This window comes from Chlorocebus sabaeus, chromosome 25, assembly GCF_047675955.1.
Source record: "Chlorocebus sabaeus isolate Y175 chromosome 25, mChlSab1.0.hap1, whole genome shotgun sequence".
Lineage (NCBI taxonomy): Eukaryota > Metazoa > Chordata > Mammalia > Primates > Cercopithecidae > Chlorocebus > Chlorocebus sabaeus.
The window spans coordinates 77948678-77960095 of NC_132928.1; positions in this window are offsets into that span (position 1 = coordinate 77948678).

Here is an 11418-nt window from a genome sequence, read left to right on the forward strand (position 1 = left end):
AACATCAGTTTTTATTTCTCTTGGGTATATCTAAGGGTGGAATTGCTTTTAGATATAGGGCAATTAACAATTAACACCCTTGTGTTATAATTGCCCTATATTCAGGACAGTTAAATTGTCCTATATCCCAGGGCAATTAAATTCTATACCTAGAAGTACTAGGTGTGATTTTGCATTAGTACCTTAAAACTTTGCATTAAGCCTCCAAATGTTATTTTTCTTTCATTGGAATAAATTTTTCAATTTGATTGCCCTTAGATGTAGGGCAATTATAATACAGAGGTGTTATATAGTAATATTATGCTTAACATTTTAAAGAATGGTCAAATTGTGTTCCAGAACAGTGGAGCCCTGTCGATGCAGAAGTTGAATTGTAGACAAGAGAGTTCCTTTGTGACAGAGCTCCCAGGAGAGCCATTCCACACCTACTTTAGCCCATGCAGATACATCTCATAAGGATTCAAAATTTTGCATCATTACATTTCTGAAATTACATTCTTACGCAAAAAGGATGACACTTTCTCTCTTCTCTCGTGTACTTATAAATTCATCATATAAAATTAAATGCAAAGTTAAAACTTAAATATATTTACTTTTAAATCATGACAGTTAAAAAGTAATTCCTTGTGATTTCAACTTTCTAAATTAAGTCAGAAGGTCAACCATTGGTGTGCATTTTTTTTTAATTTTATGGTCTTTTTTTTATTTCTTGTGTCTTCAGTGTCATACTTAAGAAATCACTGCCAAATCCAATGTTCTGAATCATATGCTTATGTTTTTGCCTAAGAGTTTTATAGTTTTATGTCTTACGTTTAGGTCTTTGATACATTGTAAGGTAATTTTTGAATATGGTGTTAGGTAAGGGTTCAGCTTCATTCTTTTGCATACGGATGTATAATTTTCCCACCGCCATTCATTGAAAAGACTGTCCTTTCTCCATTGAATGGTCTTGGCACCCTTGTCATAAATGATTTTACCATGTATGTGAGGAATTATTTCTGAGCTCTCCAGTTTATTCCATTGGTCTATATGACAAAGACAGTACAACACTGTTTTGATTACTGTTGCTATGCAGTACGTTTTGGAATAAGAAAGTGTGAGTCCTCCAGTGTTGTTGTTTTTCAAGATTGTTTTTGCTATTCCACGTCCCTTGAGATTGCATGTAAATTTTAAAGTGAGGGTTTTTTTAATTTCTGCAATGTCGTTGGGATTTTTATAGGGAATACATTGATCTATGGATCACCTTGTGTAGTATTAACATGTTAACAATATTAAGTCCTCCAATCTGTGAACATGGGACATGGTTCCATTTATTTATGTCTTCATTAATTTCTTTCAGCAGTAGTTTGTAGTTTTCATTATACTAATCTGTCATCTTCTTGGTTAAATTAATTCCTAAGTATTTTATTATGTTTGATGCTATTATAAGTGGAATTGTTTTCGTAATTTCCTTTTTAATTGTTCATTATTAGTATATACAATGCAGCTGATTTTTTTATTTGACACTTTGTATCCTATTTGCTGAATTCATTTATTAGTTCTAACAACTTTGTGTGAAATCTTTAGGAATATAATATCTGGTCATCTGCCGAGATAATTTTACTTCTTCCTTTCTTACTTGAATGCCCTTTCTTTTTTCTTGCCTAGGTTCTCTGAATAGATCTTCTAGTACTGTGTTGATTAGAATTGGTGAAAGTGGACATCCTTGTTTTGTTCCCAATCCTAGAGAAAAACTTTTAGTCTTTCACCATTGAATATGTTTGCTGGGGGTTTTTTCATATGTAGTTTTTGTTATTTTGAGGTAATTTCCTTCTATTCCTAGTTTGTTAAGTGTTATTACCATGAATGGGTTTTGAATTTTGTTAAATGCCTTTTCTGCATCCATTGAGATGATTATACATTTTTTCCTTCATTCTGTTAACGTAATGTATTACATTGATTGATATTCGTATGTTGAACCATCCTTGCTTTCCAAGAATTCATTCCACTTGGTCATAGTGTATAATCTTTTTAGTATGCTGCTGAATTTGGTTTGTTATTTTTTTTTAGTATTTTTTCATCAATGTACATAAGGGCTACTGGTCTGTAGTTTTGTTTTCTCATAGTGTCTTTGTCTGGTTTTGGTATCAGGACTCTGAGGAGTTAGGAGGTGTTCCCTTCTCTTCAAGTTTTTAGAAAAGTTCAGTAAAAATTGATAGTAGTTCTTTAAATATTTGATAGAATTTACCAGTGAAACTATCAGGTCCATGGCTTTTCTTAATTGGAAAATTTTTGATTATCGATTTACTCCACTTACAAGTTATAGGTATATTCAGATTTTCTATTCTTTCATGATTTAGTCTTTAAAATGAAGGAAATTCTGATATATGCTACAACATAGATGAACCTTGAGGACTTTATAAATGAAATAAGCCAGTCACAAAAGACAAATACTATATGATTACACTAATATGATGTATTCAGCATAGTCAAAATCATAGAGGCAGAAAGTAGAATGGTGGTTGCCAGCCGCCAAGGTTAAGGGAGTAATAGGAAGTTATTATTTAGTGAGTGCAGGATTTCAGTTTTACAAGATAAAAAGGGTTCATCCAGGAGATGGATGGTGGTGATAGTGACACATCATGAATATATTTAATACCACTGAACTATATACTTGAAAATGATTAAGATGGTAAACTTTACATTATGTGTGTTTTACCACAATTTTTTAAATTGGAAAATAAATTAAAAGGACATTTTAATTCTCAGACAAATCCAAAATGCTGCTAACTCTCTATCCTGTCAATATTTTTAGGGCACTTTGAAGTCATTGGTCTCCTCACACTGTCCAAAGCTGTATGGTTAACAGAGCTGGTGTTCACCGCTTTTTTCTCTGCCTTCTTACTCTTAATTTCTTAAATATTTCCAGAGCTACTTTGATTCTCTCAACATATATATGAGGTTAAGATTTAGAATTTGAACTTCTTATAAAGAATTCTAACAAAATTATTTGTTACTTAGGAATTAAGTATGTAAAATGTATGTTCATGTGTACTTTATTTGGCAATTTTAAAATATTGTGGTGGACTGGATAAAGAAAATGTGGTACACATACACCATGGAATATTATACAGCCATAAAAAGGAACAAAATTATATCCCTTGCAGCAACACAGGTGGAGCTAGAGGCCTTTATTCTAAGTGAATTAACGCAGGAACAGAAAGCCAGATACTGCATGTTCTCATTTGTAAGTGGGAGCTAAATATTAAGTACATATGGACACAAAAAAGGGAACAATAGACCCAAGGCCTACTTTGAGGGTGGAGGGAAAATGAGGGTTGAAAAACTACCTATCGGGTACTACGGCCACTACCTGGGTGACAAAACAATCTGTATACCAAACCCCCATGACACACAGTTTACCCAGGTAACAAATCTGCACATACACACCCTGAATGTAAAATAAAAGTTGGAAAAAAATATGAATGTAATGTAAAATTTACCATTTCAACCATTTTTAAGTGTATGAGTCAGTGACATTAAGTGCAGTCACACTGTTATGCAAATAGCACCACAGTCTTTTTCAGAAGTTTTTATCATCCCAAAGTGAAATTCTGTGCCCACTAACAATTAACTCCCCATTCCCCACAGCTCTTGGTAAACTCTAGGCCACATTCTATCTATGAAGTTTCTTATTCTAGGAACTTCATATAAGTGGAATCATGCAATAGTTGCACTTTCGTATCTGGCTTATTTCATTTAGCATGATGTTTCCAAGGTTATCCATGTGGTAGCATGCACCAGAGCCTCCTTCTTGTTTAACGATTAATAATATCCCATTACATATGTGTATTTCCACAATGAGTAATTTAGACATTTTTCTCTATGAACACTTAACTGAAAGGCAAGGCAAGTTACTCATAAAAGACAGTAGAAATAGCAACATGAAATTCTCCCTAATTTAACCAGCCTTCTAAGTAAAACACAAAAAAAGGTGAAGAGGAATGGAATCAGCACTTATTTGCTTCCAAATATCAATCATACGGAAAATATTCCACCAGGTGGTGCAATAAAAATATTGGAAAGAAATTCCTCAACAATCTGTTGGGAAATGATGGAATAATCAACATGACTTCTATCTTATATTTATATATATTTATATTCCTGGGCATAAATGAAAACTTTATTTACTCAGTTTGCCCCTTTTATTTAACTCTGCTTATTTTGATCAACTATTTAATGGTAATAAAAAGCTCTGCATTTAGCTTATTTTCCATTTTGTTTCCTTGAACTGAATAGAGTATGTAGTTTTCTTTTAGTGTTAAGTGGTTTATGCTCTTCAGTATGTGGCTCACTACGTAAGTCAAAGACTAAGAACATTTTGATTTGAAAAGAAACATCTGCTCACCTTAGTTTTAAAACAATAGAAAGGAGATTAACTTCACTTGAGGCAGATGGAGTGCTGTCTCCTGAGGAAGCCTGACAGCCTCAGTGCAGAATATGGGTAATGATTTCACCTGAGACACATAAGTAAACTCTCCTCCAATACCCTTTTTCATTTGTGATAGTTTATTTCAATGAAAGGAAGGCTTTCCCTTGCTCTGTAATGAGTGACTCTTGACATGAAGCATGTGAGATTTCTCCATTCATTAATTTGGTTTTCAATCTCAGATTTTCAACTGAAAAAATATATATACATAAAAAGAAAATGACCCGGCTGGGCATGGTGGCTCATGCCTGTCATTCCAGCACTTTTAGGAGGTCAAGAAGGGCGGATCACTAGAGGCCAGGAGTTTGAGACCAGCCTGGCCAACATGGTGAAACCCCATCTTTACTAAAACTACAAAAATTAGCCAGGCCTGGTGGTGCATGCTTGTAATCCCAGCCACACGGGAGGCTGAGGCTGGAGAATTGCTTGAACCTGGGAGGCAGAAGTTGCAGTGAGCCAGGATTGACCACTGCAGTCCAACCTGGATGACAGAGTGAGACTCAGTCTCAAAAACAATGCAGTCTCAAAAAAGAAAGAAAAGAAAAAAAATGGCCCTTCACTGTCTGAACCCAGGATTTTATACAGCTCTTCAGATGGTCAGTCTCAGTGTCCCACAGCCTGATTTTCTTATCTGTAGTGCGTCCATAGAAATTTTGTTCCCTGAAGCACTTGTCAGTTCTGAAATGCAAAATGCTGGGAAGGAGAAATGAATTGAAAATCATGCTGTGGAGGACAAGGTCTGCTTTAAGGTGAGGAATCAAGCTTATCCGGCGCTGCCCCGGAGACTGAGTCATCATAGATCTCCACTTCAAATACTGCCCTCCTCCCTGCCCACATTATCCCAATTATTACTCACTAATCCATGAGAATGTCTGGGCAACTTAAGGAGTACCTCCACTACCGACCTTCATATACCTGATTTTGTTTATTCTTTAGCTAATAAGAAAATGGAAGGGAGGAATCATATCTTCTTCTTCACCCAGCAGCATTGTAGTTAGACTGCATCTGGATAGAAATTCTGCTTTCACCACTTACTGTGCAATTTCATGTATGCTACATACCTCTCTTGTCTCAGGTTCCATGTAAAACAGAAACAACAATGGCTTTGCAAAAGCGATTGCAACAAAAGCAAAAATTGATTAATGGGATCTAATTAAACTAAAGAGTTTCTGCATAGCAAAAGAAACTATCAAAAGAGTGAACATACAGCCTACAGAATGGGAGAAAATTTTTGCAATCTCCCCATCTGACAAAGGTCTAATATCCAGCATCTATAAGGAACTTAAACAAATTTACAAGAAAAAATAACAACCCCATTAAAAAGTGGGCAAAGGGCATAAACAGACGTTTCTCAAGAAGACATACATGTGACCAACAGTCATATAAAAAAAAATCAACATCAATGATCATTAGAGAGATATAAATCTAAACCACAATGAGATACCATCTCACACTGGTCAGAATGACTATTATTAAAAGGCCAAAAAATAATAGTTGCTGACTAGCTTGTAGAGAAAATGACATGCTTATACACTGTTGGAGTGTAAATTAGTTCAACCATTGTGGAAGACAGTGTAGCAGTTCCTCAAAGACCTAAAGACAGAAATACCATTAGACCCAGCAATTCCATTCCTGGGTATATACTCAAAGGAATATAAATCATTCTATTATAAAGACATATGGACATGTATGTTTATGATTTGCTATTTATTGACAATAACAAAGACATGGAATCAACCTAAATGCCTATCGATGATAGACTAGATAAGGAAAATATGGTACATATATGTGGAATACTATACAGCCATTAAAAAGAATGAGATCATGTCGTTTGTAGGGACACAAATGGAGCTGGAGGCCATTATCCTTAGCAAACTAACACAGGAACAGAAAACCAAATACAGCCAGTTCTCACTTACAGGTGGGAGCTAAATGATGAGAACATATGCACACATTGAGAGGAACAACAGACACGGGGGCCTATCAGAGAGTGGAGGGTGGGAGGAGGGAGAGGATCAGGAAAAATAACTAATGGACATTAGGCTTAAGACCTGGGTGATGAAATAACCTGCGTAACAAGCCCCCATGGCACACATTAACTTATGTTACAAAGCTGCACATCCTGCACATGTACCCCTGAACTTAAAAGTTACAAAAATTCAAAAAAAATAGATAATAGTGGCTTTGAAGATTAAATAATGATCCATGTAAAGCAATAATCACCATGAACATATATAGTAAATAGTAACTTGGGGTTCTCTGAATCCACTGATGACAAGTTCTAGGAAGCAGACATTCCTCATGATATATTCGCTAGGCTAGGCCACTGTCTAGCAGCTAGCAGGGTGCCTGGTACATGGTAGAGGTTCAATAGCGGTGCTGAGTGAGTCCGTGAATAAATGCCTAAAGTTTTATCCTAAGTCACTTGGATAATACTATACGTAAATTACAAACATAAATGTATTACATTCAGGCTTCTTTCTTTCTTTCTCTCCCTCCCTCCTTCCCTCCCTCTCTCTCTCTCTCTCTCTCTTTCTTTCTTTCTTTCCTTTCTTTCTTCTTTCTTCTTTCTTCCTATGTCTCTAACCAAAGTTACTTCTGTTGTATTTAGATTTGGAAAAATATAAAACGAGGTAATATTTACTTAGAAACTTTTAAGTGACTTTATCTACCAAATGTCACAAAGGCTTAGAAGTCCAAAAATACCTAGACTGACACCTATATTAAGAGAAATATTGAAACATTCTTTATGAACCCGGATTTTAAAAATGTAGTTGTTCCTAACATAGAAACTTCTATAGAGTAGAAAGATGACAAAACCTAATATTTTAAATGTAATTCAGGACATCATTTACAAATTGATAATAACATAGCCTCCATGCTTAAATTAGAAGTAAAATGGAAACTCAAGGAAAGAAAAATAAATGAAAACCATTTATATGATAAGTTCCTCAAAACCTCTAAAATTAGGAATGAGAAGAATGGCTGATGTCAGTGCTGTTGGTTCTCCCAGAAACCTCCTCTGTCAGCTTAATGACCTGTCTCTACAACATCAAATGTAGTTCACTTTGGTTCTTTAATGATAACTTCATATGTGCGAAATGTAAATTCTTGTTAACCATGGTCAATAGGAAGGCTCAGTTTTGCTTTGGGGAAGCTCCGGCCAGAACTGAACACAAAGGCAGCATATCTCAGCTTCTGCACATTGCATTCATTGGGTTCAAGTCATGGCAAATGAATCACTTGTGAAAATGAATTCAATTTTCCCATGCTGGATATGACACGGAAGCCAATGAGAAACATACAAACAGGGAAACGCTGATTTGCGGGTTTGCGACTGCCTGAAAGGATTTGGAGAATCATACTGCAGGGCTTACTTGCAGTTTTGAAATCTGAAGACTCTCAAGTTGGTGTGCAGGATTTCCTTAGCCAGCTGAGAAACTGACCCACATGCCCAGTGCACTGTGTCCGCACTCAACCTCGTGTTGCTATTGCTGTTTCCTGTTTTCTCTTGTACACATCATCACTGCTATGAAGTACCAGAGTGACTTTGAAAGTTGGGCATAGGCCGGGCGCAGTGGCTCACACCTGTAATCCCAGCACTTTGGGAGGCCGAGGCGGGCGACTTACCTGAGGTCAGGAGGTTGAGACCAACCTGCCCAACATGGTGAAACCCCGTCTGTACTAAAAATACAGAAAATTAGCCAGGCCTGGTGGCGGGCGCCTGTAGTCCCAGCTACTCAGGAGCTGAGGCAGCAGACTGGCGTGAACCCGGGAGGCGGAGGTTGCAGTGAGCCGAGATCGCGCCGCTGCACTCCAGCCTGGGTGACAAGAGCAAAACTCCGTCTCAAAAAACGAAACAAAAGGCCGGGCGCGGTGGCTCAGGCCTGTAATCCCAGCACTTTGGGAGGCCGGGACGGGTGGATCACAAGGTCAGTAGATCGAGACCATCCTGGCTATCACGGTGAAACCCCGTCTCTACTATACATACCAAAAAAAAAAAAAAAAAAAAAAAAAAAAACTAGCCGGGCGTGGTGGCGGGCACCTGTAGTACCAGCTACTCGGGAGGCTGAGGCAGGAGAATGGTGTTAACTCGGGAGTCGGAGCTTGCAGTGAGCCGAGATCGTGCCACTGCACTCCAACCTGGGTGACAAAGCAAGACTGTCCAAAAAATAAAAAAAGGAAGGAAGGAAGGGAGGGGGGAGGGAAGAAGAGAGAGAGAAAGAGAGAAAGAAAAAGAGAAAGAAAGAAAGGAAGGAAGGAAGGAGGAAAGAAAGAAAGTTGGGCATCAGGTGGTCTCAGGATAAATGCTTCATGATGGAACTTTATACATTATGCACATTGGACAAAAGTAAAAGATGGAGCCATGGGAATAAATAAGTGAATGGAGAGCAAATAACTCTGGTTCCTAAGAAGATGGGAGCTCAAGGGCAAGTCCGTAGGCACTGGCTATGTGGGGAAAGTGGGGTATGCCTCTAATAGACAAAGTTGCAAAGGAGTAAACCAACCTGATGGTAGGCCTGTCCCAGGTAAGGAGCAGTCATCCTAATGCCAAATCCCTGGGGGATGTGACACCCAGGGCAAGACAGCGACGACATCAGTTTCCAAAGGTCTTGAAACTTTAAGTGTTGAGGGCACAGTCTCTGACACTGACCATATATGATGGATTGGTTCCTTTCGGTTTCAGGAAAGTTCCTTTTGCAGGAGGCAGAGACCAGAGAGAGAGGGCAGGGTCCAGCTCACTGGAGAAGAGCAACAGGAGCCAGGCTTGGTGTTTAAACCCCTGCCAAATCAGCAGAGAGCAAGGAAATCTTCTAGGATTAGACAAGATTCAGACATAAATCAGGAACCAGGCAAGAAAATCAACCCCATGGACACAGATTACAGGTTTATAGAGAGGCCTGCAGCTCCCTGGGCAATGGATAACAGTGTAAGGCATCGAACCCCAAACCAGACACCCGCTTTTAGAGCTAAGGGCCTAGTGGACACCAGGCTTCATTCTCACCAGCTCAGGGACTGGGCAGGACCAAGCCTGCAGCAGGGCAGTCATGGGGCAGGCAGAGGTTGAAGGAAGCCTTAGGATCTATGTTATTTCTCTATCAATGACTCAAAAAGAGCCCCCCCGCCATTTTTCACAGATATTTTAAATCCTAAAATGGCAGGAAGGGGACCTTGCCGTGATTTTACTCCTGTGGATCTTGGAGCATCATTCTTTGTTTCTTGGCAAACGATGGAGCCCTATTTAGCTGTGTTCCAAGACAACTAATTAGTGTTGGATATTCAGCGAAGCATAGAAACTATCCACAATGGTCAACAAATCTACCCAGAAATCTTGAGTTGACTTTTTCGGGTTTTTTTAATTTTGGTTTTATATTTATTGTGTTCATCAGTGTGCAGATTTTTGTTTGTACATAGGGTTTTAAGTGGCGGGATCACCAGGTCAAGGCAGAGCGGCTTTGTGGTTAGAATTAAATGTAGTTCACACCACCCCACAGCTGCTCCCTTGTCAGAAATTCTTTCTTTTTTTTTTCTGTAATGCATTGTGTCTCCAAGAGGCTGAGTTTAAATAACAATACTTCTGAATAACTTAATAAAGTAGCCCCCATTCTTTGAGTACCTTCTATGCTATCAGGCATTTTATTTAGTACATAGATATCACCTCTGTTTTACAGATGAGAACACTGAGACTCGGAGGGCAAGGAAGTTTACATGGATCATCAAGCTAGTGAGTAGTTGAGTTAGAATTAGAAGCAGGTGGCCGGGCGCGGTGGCTCAAGCCTGTAATCCCAGCACTTTGGGAGGCCGAGACGGGCGGATCACGAGGTCAGGAGATCGAGACCATCCTGGCTAAGATGGTGAAACCCCGTTTCTACTAAAAAATACAACTAGCTGGGCGAGGGGCGGGCGCCTGTAGTCCCAGCTACTCGGGAGGCTGAGGCAGGAGAATGGCGTAAACCCGGGAGGCGAAGCTTGCAGTGAGCCGAGATCCCGCCACTGCACTCCAGCCTGGGCGACAGAGCAAGACTCTGTCTCAAAAAAAAAAAAAAGAATTAGAAGCAGGTGTATTTGGGTCTTCTGGAAAAGTAACCTCCCAGATTAAGCGATTGTCAGCCATGTTAATCTACCTCTGGCTTGAACTGGGACAAGCTGATGTACTTTAGGACAATGAGTAAGTGCGTGTCAGTGGGAGGCAGGGCAGATGGACAGACGTGGCTGAGCCCGTCTTTCCCGGCGTGGAAAGGCCGTACATCTCAGTCTTTAAAGGCGGTGGCGCTGGGTTCACACTCACCTGCATTAGAGTTGGAATTCCACCATTTTGTGTTGTGTGACCTTGCCAAAGTCACTTATTTTTCTCCTATTCTAGATCAACCAGAAGGATTTGTTACAGATGGGTTTTGGGTTAACAAGGGCTAACGATGGAAAAATCACATTCTAGAGTAAAAGCCTGGGGGAAAGAGTCTGGAATCCAAGGCTACCAGAGCAGGCTGTGGAAAGAATGAAGTAACATGAGCCCAAGCAGACAGAGCTGGAGGGAGGGTTCTGGGCTCAGCAATGTCAGGACGGCCAAGCAGGAAGCAAAGGCCCAAGGAGGTATCAGGGATCTGACATCTGCATCGATCAGTGGATGGAATTAACCGACCAGAGTGAAAGCCGGAGACCTAGTGGTGATGAATCCCACCCTTAGAGGACTGAGGGTGGCCTGGTTGCCATCCAACTAGGCCATTCTGATGGGTCAGTGCCCAGGACTGATCAATCAGTGCCCGTGCCCAGCAAGTCGAGGTCTGTGTCCAGCTGCTCAGGGGATATGCTGAATATGGTCCCTGACTAGTATGGCTGCAAATTCAAGCTGGGAAGCATGTGATCATTAGAAGATCTCATTCCAGGGCCGAGTGCAGTGGCTCATGCCTATAATCCCAGGCATGGAAGGCTGAGGCGGGCGGATCACCGGA